Consider the following 17,730-nt stretch of genomic DNA (forward strand, 5'->3'; position numbering starts at 1 on the left):
CCTAGCCTTTGCGCGAGGAAGAGACGCGAAACGGGATGCAGAGGAATCTGTGCCGTGCGTGAGGTAAGGGAAGTTTCTTAGTGGATCGGGTTTTGGAAGGAATGAGATTTTTGGGTTTGGATTAATGAGAAGATCCGGATCCAATAAGATAAGTGGAATTGGGCTTTTAAAAGTGAGCTTTAAGATTGGGTTTGAATTGAAGCTTTTGGATTGGGTTTGATTGGATTTGGCTCTTCTTGATTCAATTTGGAATAACATGAGCCCTTGGATTATTTGATCCCGATCAACGTCCCAAATTACTCCCCTATAAAACAAGATGTATCTTTTAGATAAAATACCAGAAAATATAGAAAAAATTAGATCAATGCTCCAAATAAATCTCAACTCATAAAACATGATATAAATGCGGAATTAAGTATACGAGAGAGTAAAAACGCTAAGTATAAGAGCCAAAATAATACATCAAAATACTAGTTATCAGCAGCGCAATAGGCGACATCAGCATCGGGGGGCCGAGCGCCACCCGAAGAGCGGCCGAAGCAGCTCTCCATATGGGGGCAAAATAAGGGACCAACCGGCACTCAGATGGGGGCGCCGCCCGCCCCGATACCTTTTCATCGGGCTCTGTTCCAGACGCCCTCGGAGGTAGCGCAAGCTAATCAAGACAAAGTATCTTCATCGGACGAAGCACCCGTCAGGACGTCAGAAAAGGAAAAACACCCCGAACGGACGCGTCACCCGAGCGGATCAACCGGTAGTTCTCAGATGTCATCCTGCGGGATCCACTGCCGAAACATTATGTGCTCCTGTGATCAGGGAATACAACGGGACAACCGACCCAGACGAACATCTGGGTAAGTTCGACAGTACTGCCACTCTGCATCAATACACGGATGGTGTGAAGTGCCGAGTATTCCTCACCACCCTCTAGGGATCGACGCATCGGTGGTTCCGGAGGCTGCCGGACGGGTCTATCATAAGTTTCAAGGAATTCCGAACGGCGTTCCTCCATCATTTTGCGAGCAGCAGGCGCCACCAAAAAACCAGCGTCAATCTATTCGCCATCAAGCATGGCACGAGGGAGTCGCTCTGAGCGTACATCCAGCGCTTCAACCAGGTGGCCATGGACATTCTGACGGTCACCTCGGAAACAATGATGAACGCGTTCACGCAAGGGCTCGTGGACGGTGATTTCTTCCGCTTGCTGATCCGGAAGCCGCCTCGGGATTACGACCACATGCTGCATAAGGCCAACGAGTACATCAATGTGGAGGAAGCCCAGGCGGTGAGAAGAAAGGAAGCCCTGAGTGACCAACCAGCTTCCGCCGAGCGGAAGCAACCCGTCAGCCACTAGCCCCCCAGAGGACCGCGAGACGAAGCCGCCCGTCCTCATCAGCACACTCGGTCGCACGCCGTCCAGCAAGTTGCGGCTGATCGGCCCAAGCACAAGGGGAAGGTATGGACCCCGATGTTTTGTTCACTCCATCAGTCAGCTACTCACAACACCCGCGACTGTCGGAGCCTCCCCCCCATCACTCATCCTGTGCCAAGGGGCTACCGCCGCCGATCACCTTTACCAGACCGGCGACATCGACAACGGAGCCCCGTTCAAAGAATAGAAAGGAGATCCCCCGAGCGGTAGCATCGTCAGCAGCTCGGAGCCCACCATCGGGCGTCGCATGAACGCCCTCGACCATCCGCTCGAGAGGAGGAGAATAGGGGCAACGCGTCTCGAGGCGAGATCAACATCATCGCCGGAGGCCTGACCGGAGTAGACTCCAATAGAGCCAGAAAGGCACACGCAAGGCAGCTGAGGATACACGCGATCGGCTGCAGCCAGGAGAGGGCGAGCGGACTCGAGATCAGCTTCGGGCCCAGGGACCTCGAGGGAGTCGAAGTCCCGCACGATGACGCCCTGATCATTCGAGCGGTAATAGCTAACTATACTATTCATCGCATTTTCATTGACACAGATAGCTCGGTCAACATAATATTCAAGAAGGCCTTCGACCAACTGCAAATCGACCGAGCTGAAATACTATCAATGACAACCCCCCTCTACGGGTTCACTGGGAACGAAGTCTTGCAGGTCGGTCAGGTCTGGCTGGCCATCTCGTTGGGAGAGGAGCCGCTCAGAAGGACAAGAACCACCAGCTGTTGGATCGTGAAACGTCGATAGAGGGGGGGTAAATATCGATTCGAAAAAATCGTGTTAATAAGAGTTAAGCGCAGCGGAATAATAAAAAACTTAGGCAAACTAAACAAGGTGTTTTTTACTTCGTTCGGAGCCTGTGACGACTCCTACTCGAAGGTCCGTACTCCTTGAGTACTTTTGTTGGGCAATTCACTAACAATTCGAAATACTATTACAAATTAAGGTACAGAAATGTAATGGAAATAAAGTGATACCGACAAGAAAATTAACCAAAGAAGAAGGAGCACTTTGTCGGAGCTTTGTTAGCGTCGCAGGAGCGTAAAGCAGCAGAGCAAGCAGTCGAAGAGTTCTCAGTTGTTTTTGAAGCTCCACCCCTGGGGCTTCTTTTATATGCTGCTCCGGGCGCCTGGATCCCTTCCGGGTGCCCTGGTGCGACGTGGCAGGTCTAATCAGCGAACTCCACTTGGCGACGACTCGGCCTGGATAAAATTCACCTCCGGGCGCCCGGACCTCCTATTTCCAGAAACTTCCTTTCCTGCAAAACAGAGTTAGTCCGAGGCAAATATATATTCTGCAAAACAGATTGTTAGCACAACTAAAGTAATATGATTTAACAAGAAAAGAGTATGACTTAGATTCCGTCTTTCCGAGACCGGAATCTAGTCACGATCTCGACTTAGATATCCGAAATGGATCTAAGCCGGATCGACGCCTAATGTTCCCTTCCTGGGAACGCGTCCTCGCAGTCACTCCCCTCCAGTGACTTACCTCACTTACCTGCCAGACGTCCGGTCAGCCCGTCGACCCGTCTGGACTTCGTGCCAGCTATCCGGTCAGCCCGTCGACCTAGCTGGGCTTCGTGCCTAAGCGTCCGGTCAGCCCGTCGACCCGCTTGGACTTCGTGCCAGCTATCCGGTCAGCCCGTCGACCTGTCTGGACTTATCCTGCACACTCGATCAGAGTGTTAGATCAACAATAAACCTAACTTAACCTATTTGTCATTCATCAAAACCTGGGTTAAATCGTTAGTGCTAACCGCACCAACAATCTCCCCCTTTTTGATGGAATGACAACCTGGTTAAGTTAGTGAAGACATTTGCAAGAAAAAACAGATAACATCATTATGTGGAGGTTTTTAAGTTAGTTTGTATTTTCAATTGGTTTGGCTAACTTAACCCACCTAACCCTCCCCCTTTGGCATTCATCAAAAATAAGCATGTTTAAAGTAATTAAAAATACAGACTTCAGACAAAGTAAGGAATCATGTCAAGTTAATCTGGGGGAGTTAAACTTAGTAATTTATCTTTTGTAAAAGAGCTAAGTTTTGAGACAAGTTTAAAAGATCTATTTTTCAAAACTAGGTAAAATTGATTTTCTAAAACTGAGTTGGTAAAGGATTCAACTTTCAAGACTTAAGTACATAAAAGACTTGATTTTTTTTTTTAAAGCTAGTTTTCAAAAGTAGGTGTATAAAAACAGGTTTCAACTCTTTTCAAACATAAGTAAAATTTCAAAACTAAGTTTTAAAATATATTTCAAGATTGATTGAAGTTTAATTTTCAACACTAAGTTTGTAAAAGATTAAAAATTTTAAAAAGACTTAGTTTATAAACTTACGCTTAGTTTACAAAAATTAATTTTTGTAGAATTAAATAGAATTAAGTAAAGTCAAATTCTCATAACTAGATTTTTAAATTCAATTTTCAAAACTACGTTAAATCTAATTGTGAGATTCAATAACTTAGTTTTTAAAAATAGGTTTAAGAAATTTTTAATAAAAATGTTTTGAAAAACCGAAAAATTTTAATTGATTCCTCCCCCTAGACCTGACATCAAATCAAATGTCTAACCAGTTAGTTACTGACTGACTTATCAAAAGATAGCAACTTTCACTTGGGTAGTCAAGTTAAGGTCAATCTTAACTTGATTAATATATATTTTATTTTTAACGCCCAGACTTATGTCGATGCACTGAAATAAGCATCTTAAGTCTTAGGCAAGTGGCCTATGCATCTCACCCCTTTCTATTGTTCGGCAAACACAAACAAGGTAAGCCTAGGGTTTTGGTGAGATGCTCAAAACTAGTCCTATGGGTGCATGTTCTCTAAGGATTTTGAACTAGTCTAAGGCTAAAAGTTTATTTAAAAATCTAAAAATAGGAAGGTTTTAAAAACTGACACATGTTTGAACCTATAAGTTGAAAGCAATAATTTTGAAAGTATTTTGAAATTCGAAATTCCTAGTCTATTAGGCACATTCCTAGTTTTCTACGTAAATGGCTAAATTCATTTTCAGGGAGTGGTTTAGTGAATATGTCAGCTAAGTTTGACTTGGACTCAACGTATTTGAGCTCAATGTCACCCTTAGTAACATGATCCCTGATAAAGTGGTGCCTGATTTCAATGCGTTTGGTTCTTGAATGATGCACTGGACTTTTTGTTAAATTTATTGAGCTAATATTGTCAATTAAGACTTTTACATTTGTGATTTTTAAGTTAAAATCTTTTAAGGTGTGCATCATCCATAATAATTGGGCTACACATTCTCCTATGGCTATGTATTCTGACTCAGTTGTAGATAGTGCAACGCAATGTTGCTTTCTACTAAACCAGCTAATAAGTGATGGGCCTAGTAGTTGACATCCACCACTTATGCTTTTGCGGTCTAATTTACACCCAGCATAATCTGAGTCAGAATATCCTATTAATTCAAACTCACTGGTCCTAGGATACCAGATTCCTACATTTGTTGTTCCCTTAAGATATCTAAAAATCCTTTTGACTTGAGTCAAATGGGATTCTTTAGCACAAATTTGGTATCTTGCACACATACTAACTGCAAATAAGATATTAGGTCGGCTTGCAGTTAGGTAGAGTAGACTGCCTATTGCACTTCTATAGTACTTTAGATCTACTGGTTTTCCATTTGGGTCATTGTCTAAGATTGTGTTTACTGCCATGGGTGTTTTTATTTCTTTTGTATTTTCCATTCTGAATTTTTTAAGTAATTCTTTAGTGTATTTGTATTGATAAATGTAATTTCCTTCATTTGTTTGTTTGATTTGTAATCCTAGGAAATAGGTCAATTTTCCTACTAAGCTCATTTCAAATTCTTGTTCCATTAGATTAATAAATTCTTCTAAAAAGTCTGAGTTAGTTGAACCAAATATTATATCATCTACATATATTTGTGCTGTAAATATGTCGTTATTTAGTAATTTAACAAACAAGGTTGGATCAATTTGACCTTGGTTGAATCCTTTGGATGTTAAGTAAGATGTTAGCCTTTCATACCATGCCCTGGGTGCTTGTTTAAGTCCATATAATGCTTTCTTCAACTTAAAGACATAATCAGGGTGTTCTATATTTTCAAACCCAGGAGGTTGACTTACATACACTCCTTCTTTTATTAGTCCATTGAGAAAGACTGACTTAACATCCATTTGATATAGTCTGAATCCCTTATAGGCTACAAAACTTAGTAACATTCTAATGGATTCTAGTCTGGCTACTGGGGCATAGGTCTCATCGTAGTCAAGTCCTTCAACTTGACTGAACCCTTTGGCAACTAGCCTGTTAGGACCAAAAGTAGCTAGAGGGGGGGGTCAATAGCTCGTCGCGTTCGCTCGGTGCTCGGCGTTGCTTGTTCCTTCAAAGATGTGCAGCGGAAAATACAGAAACAAATACAACAACGCTAACACGGTTGGTTTACTTAGTATCCACCTCACAAGAGGTGACTAATCCAAGGATCCACACCAACACACACACCCTCCACTAAATAAAACTCTCCTTTATGGTAACTACCAAGGGCAGAGAAACCCTACAAGACTCTCGGTACAAGAAGAAGGAAAGGGAAACAAAATACAAGCGCAAAGCTTACAATGAATGCAGAAAACCCTAACCCTAGCTTCTCTTCTTGCCTTTGATCCGCCTCTTGACTTGGAAAGCTTCCAAGATCCTTCAAGAACTAGCGATCTGATCTTTGAGAGTGCTGTGGAGGAGCTGGCGAGTAATCTGGAGTGAATCGGAGAAAACGATTGCCGCAGCCAACGCACGCCTGCAGCTCAAATACGACGCAACGGTCGGATCCCGATCGATTCGAATATTCCCAATCGATCGGGGAGGCTTTGGATCGATCCACGGATCGATCCAGAGCGCCTCTGTGCTCTGGAAAAGCGCCTGGATCGCGCGAAGTAGCCGCGTCCCAATCGATCCACTGATCGATTGGGACCTCTGGATCGATCCACGGATCGATCCAGAGGCTCTCTGTTCGCTGGGACAGGTCTGGATGGATCCACTGATCGATCCAGCACTTGATTTTTGTCCAAAACCAAGTCCCAAACCTCCCAAACCAACATCCGGTCAACCTTGACCTGTTGGTATGTCATGCCTAGCATCTAGTCACTCCCTTGACCTGCTAGGACTCCCTTACCAAGTGTCCGATCAATCCCTTTGACCTACTTGGACTTTTCTCTGTGCCAAGTATCCGATCAATCCCTTTGACCTACTTGGACTTTTCTTTCATGCCAAGTATCCGGTCAATCCTTTGACCTACTTGGACTTCCCAGCACCAGATGTCCGATCATCCTTGATCCATCTGGATTTTCCCTTGCCTGGCTTCACTCACCAGGACTTTCACCTAGCTTCACTCACTAGGGTTTTCCATCTGCCTAGCTTCACTCACTAGGACTTTCACCTGGCTTCACTCACTAGGATTTCCATCTGCCTAGCTTCACTCACTAGGACTTCCTTCTGCCTGGCTTCACTCACCAGGACTTTTCTTCTGCCTGGCTTCACTCACCAGGACTTTCATACTGCCTAGCTTCACTCACTAGGTCTTTCATCTGCCTAACATCCCAGTTAGGACTTCCCAGTCAAGTATCCGGTCAACCTTGACCTACTTGACTCTTCTTCAATCAATATCTTATTGTCAAACATCTAAACCCAAACCAAGACTCAGCTTGGTTACCCAGGTCAACCTTGACCTGAGGGATATTGCACCAACAATCTCCCCCTTTTTGATGTTTGACAATACCACAATAACACTTACAATCCCATATGTAAGTTAGGCTAGTCCCATAGCCTCCTTCTTCATGCCACTAGGTAATGAAAGCATAAATTAAGCTCTTCATTCTCCCCCTAAGAGGGCAAACTCCCTCTAGGTAATGAAAGCCTAACTTACTCCCTTTCATGAGTCCTTTCATTCTCCCCCTATGACCTTCCGATAGGTAATGAAGGCCTACGCTTAACCATACATTCTCCCCCTATTGGCACACATCAACCCATCGTTGGACACACATCAACCTATGCTCCAATTCTGGGCACACTTCAACAAATCCATTTGTTGAAGACTCTCCCCCTGAAGAGTTGCTCATCGTTGTTCACAACATCACTCGTTGTGATCAACACGATAATGAAGGTCCCATACCCTTTATTTATCCTTAACTTCTCCCTCAATGTAGACAACTACCCAACCTTGAGCATTATCTACCACTTGAGTGTCCACTTGAAATAATGAGGATATCCACTCCCCATTTCTCCCCATTTCAAGTTTAAATGCTCAACCTTGAGCAAGTTCACAACAGAAGGTTAACCACCTTCCAAGGTTCATGAAAAATAATTTTCATGTCTTTAAAGAGTCCCTCCCCCTAAAGACATGGTGGTAACTTCTGTCATTGCACCAACAATGACTTGGAATCCTTAAAACATTAGGAAACCCAAATTTAGAAGTTTTGAGGTTCAAATATTCAAAATTTGAAACAACCTCAACCTAAACTTCTACTTAGTCTTCGTTAACCAATCCATCCTTGTTTTCAACATGAAAACACCCTTTGTATGTATACAAATGTATTTAAGGGGTTTGGAATAGTTACCTAGACTAAAATAGGTTCAAAGATGCTGAAATCAGGCCTTCCCAGCCAAAACCAGCAACTTGGATCGATTGAAGTTGGGTTCCAATCGATTGAACCTTGCTGAATCGATCCACTGATCGATTCAGACTCCCTGGATCGATCGGCTGATCGATCCAGCGAGCTTCTGCTCGCGGGAATTGCCGTTTGAATCGATTCAGGAACTCCAATCGATCCATGGATCGATCGGAGCTCTGATAGTTGCTGAAATTCCATTTCAGTCAACTTCAGAAACCCCTAGAAAATTCTACAAAAATCCAAAAATCATGAAATTTCGTGTAGACATTATTTAGGGCATATACTATCAAAGAAAAATAGTTTTCTATGAAAATACTTCATATTTTCAAAGATTGACACAAACTTGAAAACTTGCAAAAACTTTAGTGTTTTTCTTCAAGTTTGTGTCTAACTATTCAATGGTGATTACTATCAAAAGATAGCCTTCACCAAGGTTTTCCAAAAATATTTTAAAAACATTTTCAAAACCAATATCCCATCATGTTCCTTGGGCATAATGCACATGACTTGTACATTAGCTTTCCCAATGATGGGAAAACACATAACTATGTGTTTTGATGAACCTAAAACTCAAAAGAATGCACTAAATCAACATCTTGAGTTTTGTTCATCTTCCTAACATCTCACTTGTATCTATTGTGGACAAAACACATACAAGTCATCTTAGAGGTCTTTGTGAGATGTAAAATTTGGTTTTGCCCTATTCAAGGGATCATGCATATCTATCTAGGCATTTTAGAGATATTAGACATCCACCCAGGATGTCACTTGTTAATAAGTGTCGTTAAATGCCATTCGTCCTTAATTTCAAGGAATTTAAACTTAATGCATGATTATGTTATGGCATACATCAAAAGAAAATAATTTTCAAAAGAAAATATCCTATTACAACATGATGTATGAATGTCATGACATGGTATTTTTGGATTTTTCATAATAAAACATGAATGCAAAACTAGACATGATGTCATGGCATATGATGGGCAAACAATCATGGCAAGATTTAGCATAAATAAAATATACCTAGATTAACTATCTAAGTATCTTTAAAGTCTTAGCTAAACTTACACCTTAAACCTAGATTGCCCTAAAGTGCTACAAGAGAATGCCAAAACCTAAATTGGCATTTCTAATTTCCTTGATTTAATGTATGCCAATTGAAAATAAACATTTCCTCAAATGTTGGCATATTCCATTTTTCCTCAAGAGTAGCACTTTTAAATTTAAGGCCCGGATTGTCTTAAATTGCCTAAGAACATACCAAAATCCCAACTTGATAGTTCTTATGAATTTCCCAATATGTGTCATTTAAGATTAAAATCAATTCTTCCACCATTAGGCACATTTTACTCTTTCAAGGAGTAAATAATAATTCCATTTCATTTTCAAGGGTTAACTAAAACCTTGAAAATGCTCCTTGAGTGTCAATTTCCTCAAAGTTGGGTTAACTACCCTTCTAATCGGAGTTGACACTCTCTAACCCATCTATGGGGTAGAGAAGATACTCCTAGGAACCCAACACCTATTGGTGCTCCTTGGATGCTCTAGGTACTCACTAGGGATAACTTCCCTAGATACCTTCCTAGTGACCTTGTTGGGCTTCTTAGAAGCCTTGGTCACATTTTCTAGGTCAACTCTAGGGATAACCTCCCTTGTGACCTTGTTTGTGACTTTCTTAGACTTCTTAGAAGTCTTAGTCACATTTATTGCAAAAATACTCTTAGGGATGACTTCCCTAGTATTCTTGGCTTGACCACTAGACCTAGGGTTTGTTCCATAACTATATGGAACTCTATGGTAAGAGGGCACATCCTTCTTAGCCTTTGGTTTGTATCCCAAACCTCTATGGCCATTGGATGACTTTTGTACCCCTAAACCTAGGTTATGCTCATTTTGCCCTAATAGGATATTTTCCATCCTTTTTAGGGTCCTTTCCATTTCATCAAGCCTTGACCTCAAGACTTGATTTTCTATCACTAAGTCCTTAGTTTTAGATTTTTCATTTAATTCATGAGCATATTTGTTCTTGGGCTTGTATCTAAAATCTTTAGAGTTATTGCCCAAGTGTCTATCTACCTTCCTAACCTTAGGTTGGGTAGTTTTGGCATGTAGGGCCACATGTTTTTCCTTAAAGCCCTCATGCTTTCTATTCTTATGGTAAATTGCATTAAAATGATAAAAGTTAGAACTATCATGCTTTTTACCATAATGTAAAGGGGTAGGCTCAATAAATGTTACCTTCTTCTTTACCTTGGAGGCTCCCCCTTGCCTAGTGCCTCCTTGAGCCTTGACCACCTTCTTCCCCTTGGGGCATTGACTTCGGTAATGCCCCTTTTGATTGTAAGAGAAACATATAATATGCTCCTTGCTCTTCTTTGTGTTGGGGATGATCTCCTTGGGCTTCGCCTTGCCCTTTTGTGCCACTTGGCCCTTCTTCTTGGCCAATTTAGGGCACTTGCTCTTGTAGTGCCCATGTTCCCTACACTCAAAGCATATAATATGATTTTTATTTTTAATTGAAATATTTATACCTTTGCTTGTAGGGGTGGCATCTTTCCCTTTGGATCCGGAGGTAGAAGCTTTCTCTTGATCCGATCTTGATTCTCCTCCATTTGATTTTTCTTGACTTGTGGAGGTGGAAGCTTCTTCATCCTCTTTATCTCTTGACCCGGATGTAGAAGGTTCTCCTTCTTCTTGATCCGGTGTCACCAAGGATTGCTCCCCCTCAATCCTAGAGGTGGAGGCTTCATCATCTTGAATATGAAACAAGGAGTATGCTCCCTCCTTGTTCCCTTCGTTGCATTCCCTTGAGGATGAAGCTTCTTGGATTTCCTCTTCTTCGGAGGTTGAGCATCTCTCAACCTCGGAGTCCTCCTCTTGGTCTTAATCCAATGAGTCGCCCTCTTTGGATTCTCCTTGATTTGATACAGTGGAGGGGATCTCATGAATTCTTGCCAATTTGCTCCAAAGCTCCTTGGCATCTTCAAACTCTCCAATTTGTTCCAAGATGTTGCTTGGCAATAAATTGACCAAAAGCTTGGTCACTTTGTCATTGGCCTCACATCTTTGGATTTGGTTTTTGCTCCACTTACTCCTTTTGAGTACTTTGCCCTTGGAATTTGTGGGAGCTTCAAAACCTTCCATGAGAGCAAACCATTGCTCTATCTCCATCATAAGAAAATTTTCGATTCTTGATTTCCAAGAATCGAAGCTTGTAGATGAATATGGTGGAGCCACCCTTGTGTCAAATCCAAGTCCATCTTGGAATTGCATCTTGAAGTTGAGCTTGATAGAATCTTGAACTTGAAGAATTTGCTCCAACTTCTTCACCCTCTAGCTTTTCTTGATATGTTTGCCCCTTCCGGCGGTGATTCCAGTGAAGAGCAACCTTGCTCTGATACCACTTGTTAGGACCAAAAGTAGCTAGAGGGGGGGGGGTGAATAGCTCGTCGCGTTCGCTCGGTGCTCGGCGTTGCTTGTTCCTTCAAAGATGTGCAGCGGAAAATACAGAAACAAATACAACAACGCTAACACGGTTGGTTTACTTGGTATCCACCTCACAAGAGGTGACTAATCCAAGGATCCACACCAACACACACACCCTCCACTAAATAAAACTCTCCTTTATGGTAACTACCAAGGGCGGAGAAGCCCTACAAGACTCTCGGTACAAGAAGAAGGAAAGGGAAACAAAATACAAGCGCAAAGCTTACAATGAATGCAGAAAACCCTAACCCTAGCTTCTCTTCTTGCCTTTGATCCGCCTCTTGACTTGGAAAGCTTCCAAGATCCTTCAAGAACTGGCGATCTGATCTTTGAGAGCGCTGTGGAGGAGCTGGCGAGTAATCTAGAGTGAATCGGAGAAAACGATTGCCGCAGCCAACGCACGCCTGCAGCTCAAATACGACGCAACGGTCGGATCCCGATCGATTCGAATATTCCCAATCGATCGGGGAGACTTTGGATCGATCCACGGATCGATCCAGAGCGCCTCTGTGCTTTGGAAAATCGATCCAGCCGATCGATTGGAGGCTCCCAATCGATCCACCGATCGATTGGGACTCTGTCGATCCGATCTCCGGATCGATGGAGAGGCTCTGTTGCAGGGAGTGCGGATCGATCCACCGATCGATTGAGCTGCCAATCGATCCACCGATCGATCCAGCGCCTTGATTTTGTCCAAAACCAAGTCCCAAACCTCCCAAACCAACATCCGGTCAACCTTGACCTGTTGGTATGTCATGCCTAGCATCTAGTCACTCCCTTGACCTGCTAGGACTCCCTTACCAAGTGTCCGGTCAATCCCTTTGACCCACTTGGACTTTTCTCTGTGCCAAGTATCCGGTCAATCCCTTTGACCTACTTGGACTTTTCTCTGTGCCAAGTATCCAATCAATCCCTTTGACCTACTTGGACTTTTCTTTCATGCCAAGTATCCAGTCAATCCTTTGACCTACTTGGACTTCCCAGCACCAGATGTTCTATCATCCTTGATCCATCTGGATTTTCCCTTGCCTGGCTTCACTCACCAGGACTTTCACCTAGCTTCACTCACTAGGGTTTTCCATCTGCCTAGCTTCACTCACTAGGACTTTCACCTGGCTTCACTCACCAGGATTTCCATCTGCCTAGCTTCACTCACTAGGACTTCCTTCTGCCTGACTTCACTCACCAGGACTTTTCTTCTGCCTGGCTTTACTCACCAGGACTTTCATACTGCCTAGCTTCACTCACTAGGTCTTTCATACTGCCTAGCTTCACTCACTAGGTCTTTCATCTGCCTAACATCCCAGTTAGGACTTCCCAGTCAAGTATCCGGTCAACCTTGACCTACTTGACTCTTCTTCAATCAATATCTTATTGTCAAACATCTAAACTCAAACCAAGACTCAGCTTGGTTACCCAGGTCAACCTTGACCTGAGGGATATTGCACCAACATAGCCTAGCCTTATTCCTAGTAATTTCCCCAGTTTCACTTAATTTGTTTCTAAATACCCATTTTGTTTCTATTACTTTCTTATCTTTAGGTGGTGGCACTAGATCCCAAACTTCATTACGCTCAAATTGAGCTAGTTCTTCTTGCATAGCGATGATCCAATCTGGATCAAGTAGGGATTCAGCTACAGTTTTGGGTTCAATTTTTAAAATCAGGGAGATTTGACTCAGGTTCCTAAAAGATGATCTGGTTTGAACCCTTAGGTCTGGGTCACCAATTATTTGATCAATTGGATGGTTAGGATTTACTCTTATAGTTCTGGGGGGTTCATTTTCTTGAGTGTGTTCATCTTCTTCATAGTCTAGGGATTGATTGGTTTCTTCAGAATTGTTAATTTCAGTAGGTTGAAGTTGAGTTTGTCCTTGGGTTTCTTCAAATTTTACATTTGTGGTTTCCTCGATTTTTAGCGTAATTTTATTATATATTCTGTAACCCCTACTGTCTAGAGAATATCCTACAAAAATTCCATTTTTTACTTTAGAGGTGAATTTTCCTAAATGTTCTCTAGTATTTAGGATGAAGGCTGGACACCCAAATACTTTAAAATATTTTATGTTAGGTTATTTGTTATAAAATATTTCAAAGAAGGTTTTATTATGTCTTTTATTTAATGTTGTTCTATTTTGCACATAGCAGACTGTGCTAACAGCTTCTGCCCAGAAATATTTAGGTAGGTTATATTCATTTAACATAGTTCTAGAGGCTTCTAGTAAGGTTCTATTTTTTCTTTCTACAATTCCATTTTGTTGGGGGGTTTTAGGACATGAAAATTCGTGATGGTAGCCATTTTCAAGACAGAATTTGTTAAAATTATGATTTTTAAATTCTCCCCCATTGTCACTCCTAATTCTTTTAATTTTAAGATCTTTTTCATTTTCAATTTGTTTGCAAAAGTTTGTAAAGATTTCAAAAGTTTCGTCTTTATGTTTTAAGAATTTTACCCAAGTAAACCTAGAATAATCATCTATTATGACTAAACAGTATAAGTTTTCATTTATGGATTTGACTCCATGGGAGTCAAAAAGATCTAAGTGTAGAAGTTCTAATATTGAGTTGGTTTGTGGCTGATTTATTGGTTTGTGAGTGGATTTAGTTTGTTTACCTTGTTGACAAGCATTACATATGGTTGAATCTATGTTAGGTAATTTTGGTAAACCTCTCACTAGTCCATTTAATTTGCTTATATTTCTAAAGTTGGTGTGAGACATTCTTCTATGTCATAACCATGTTTCTTCTTTTTGTGTTAAATAACACTTAATGGAAGAAGTGGTTAAGTTGATGGCATAGATGTTGTCTTTTCTAAAACCTTTTAGGCCTATGGTAGGATTAACTAGATGTTTGATTAAACACTCTGTGGATAGAAATTTAACCTTATACCTAGTATCACATAATTGACTTATACTCAGAAGATTATATTTAAAATTTTCAATAAGTAAAACATTTGTAATTATAAAGTCTATTTTTAATTCAATATTACCTATACCAATTACCTTGAGTTTGCCGTTGTTTCCAAAGGCAAATGCAACTGTTCATAAGCTTTTGTAAGTGAGTTGAGTGAACTTGGTGTGATCTCCAGTCATATGTTTGGAGCAACCACTGTCCAAAATCCACTTGGTTTCCTACCGTAAGTAGGATTTAAAGTTAGTTTTTTTATTTTTGGGCAGACATTATTTAAGTTAATTTTAAGTTTAAAATTAATTTTTAAGTTTGAAATTGAAATTTTGAAATTAATTTTTAAGTTTAAAATTAAAATTTTGAAATTAATGTTTAAGTTTGAAATTGAAAATTTGAAATTAATTTTTAAGTTTAAAATTAAAATTTTGAGATTAATTTTTAAATTTAAAATTAAAATTTTGAGATTAATTTTTAAGTTTAAAATTAAAATTTTGAAATTAATTTTTAAGTTTAAAATTAAAATTTTGAAATTAATTTTTAAGTTTAAAATTAAAATTTTGAAATTAATTTTTAAGTTTGAAATTAAAATTTTGAAATTAATTTTTAAGTTTGAAATTAAAATTTTGAAATTAATATTTAAGTTTAAAGTTAAGTTTAAAATTAAAATTTTGAAATTAATTTTTAAGTTTAAAATTAAAAATTTGAAATTAATTTTTAAGTTTAAAGTTAAAATTTTGAAATTAATTTTTAAATTTAAAGTTAAAATTTTGAAATTAATTTTTAAGTTTAAAATTGAAATTTTGAAATTAATTTTTAAGTTTGAAATTAAAATTTTGAAATTAATTTTAATTAAACAAATTTAAGTCTTATTCATCTCACCCGATCTATATTATCAATCAGGGAATCCTATGATTTTGTGAGATGAAATTAGATTTTTAATTATGGAGTTTTGGTTTAACTTGTGTTAGATTCAGATTTAGCTTTGGTCTCCACAAATAGGCAATCTTCGAATAAACTTCTAAGCTTGGTGAGTCACATGGACGTCATTAGTAGTAACCAACCTTTCGAGGTTTTCCGAATAGTCCTATCCACGGAGCTTAGTACTAAATCTTGGTCTAACTGGTTAGGATTCATTTAAGGGTAGCTTCGGTCAGTTCCACTTGGCCAAATGCATCAGATCGAAACCATATCTTTCTAGACATGCGATGTCCAAGCTTCCCTAACGTACTATCATCCAAAAACTTCACCAGTACCATGATTCAAGTTAAACTTGGTCTCTTTTTAACTAATCCTAATTACCCTGCCGGGTTAGTTAATTTTGGAGGTGTCAGCTATTCTGGAGCCCCCCCTGAATTATTGACCTTTAATTTAAATTTTCGTTTTAGGTTTGTGTCTGTTTCTTTTATAGTTATAATTAACTTAGTGATAGTTTATATTTTGTTGAGTTTTAAATTTTGAATTTTTTGATTTAGGTTTGTATTTTGGTTTTTTATTTGGTAATCGAGTTTATATAATATACTTTTTCTTTAGGTATATAATATTGATTAAGTCCTACTTGCGTGGTCAGACACGCTTTTGGAACCCAAGCTTGATTAGTTGATTTGTATTGAGTTATTAATGACTTAAAAGTTTTATTTGAGTTCGACTTGTATCCGAGTCCGGTTTTATTATAACATGCTTTTTGATTGTTCAGGATTAAGTCAAGATTTTTTGATCTTGTTGTAAATTTTTCTAGCATTTCTTTTAAATTGTTAATATCATTTTTTAATGATAAATTCTCCTCCTCAAGTGTTAGATCTTGAGTTGGATTTGAATTTTTGATTTGTTCCTTGAGGTATTGATTTTCCTCAAGAAGTGATTTGTTTTCATTTTCTATTTTAATTAATTTACTATTTAAACATGAAATAATTCTGAAAAACTTTTTGTTTAAATTAAAATATACCTCATTTGGGCCTTCGGAAACGAGTACGGACTCGTGGCTTGTTTCGGGTTCAGACCCATCTTCATCTTCCGACTCGTCTTCTGTTTCAGCTTCGCAGGCCATCAATGCGAGGTGGCTCTGATGTTTCTGCTCTTCTTCCTCCGATTCGTCCGAGGAGTCGTCCCACGTTGCTTTGAGGGCCTTCTTTTTGGTTGGCTTCGGTTTGTCGAACTTCAGTTTTGGGCATTCGTTCTTGTAGTGTCCCTTTTTATTGCAGCCGAAGCAAGTCACGTTCTTTTGTTCTGAGGGAGAACTGATCTTTTGAAGGTCCTTTTTGCTGAAGCTCCTTTTTCTCCTGGTGAACATTTTTCTTACCAAGTTCACCAGGTGTTCTTCGTCTTCGGAGTCTTGGTCGGAATCTTCTTCATATTCAGACTTGCTCTTCTTTTCTTTGGAGGAACCTGCAAATAAAGCTATACCTTTCTCGGCTCCAGCATTAGTTTGTTCATGTAATTCTAATTCACAGAAAAGCTCGTCTAATTTTAACTTAGAAAGATTTTTAGAAATTTTGTAGGCATCTACGATTGATGCCCACAAACTATTACGTGGAAAAGCATTTAATGCGTACCTTATTAAGTCTCTATTTTCCATCCGTGGCCTATCGCATGAAGCCCGCTGAGGATGTCCTTAATCCTCGCGTGGAGCTGATTCGCTGCACCTTCCTGCATTTTTATATTAAAATTTTATTTACAAGCGGTCTCGCTTTGTTACCTTGGCGTCGCTCCCTCGTGCAACTCGATCAATTTGTCCCACGGCTCTTTAGTGTTTTTGTGGACCGACTGCTCAGTTCTTCTCTTGTTAATCCGCATCAGAGTGTTGATCGCTTTATTTTCTGTTGACGCCTTTTTCTTCAAATCTGTTGTCCAGTCTTCAGGATCCAGTATATTCCCGGAGCTGTCCGCTGGAATTTTATAGGGTCTCGTAACGCTCATCCACTGGTCGAATTATGTTTTGAGGTAAACCTCCATGCGCTTCTTCCAGTACGGAAAATCGTCCCCGTTGAAGAGTGGAGGTCGTACTGTGTTGAATCCTTCTGTCTGAGACATTTTAGTCTTGCGCACAGAAGAAAGAAAAGAAAAACAAAAATCCCAAGACTTGGTCTTGGATTAGTAGTGCGGAAGAAGAAAAATAATAGAAGTATCTAAATTGGTGTTGCACCAATTTAGATTTAATTGCAACGAGAAAAAAAATTCAAAACAGGTAATAATACCAGTTTGAAATTAAACGTAAAACTGAAAACCGAAAAAAAAAGATTAATTTTTCACCCCCTGTCTGA

This window comes from Zingiber officinale, chromosome 6A (assembly GCF_018446385.1).
Source record: "Zingiber officinale cultivar Zhangliang chromosome 6A, Zo_v1.1, whole genome shotgun sequence".
Lineage (NCBI taxonomy): Eukaryota > Viridiplantae > Streptophyta > Magnoliopsida > Zingiberales > Zingiberaceae > Zingiber > Zingiber officinale.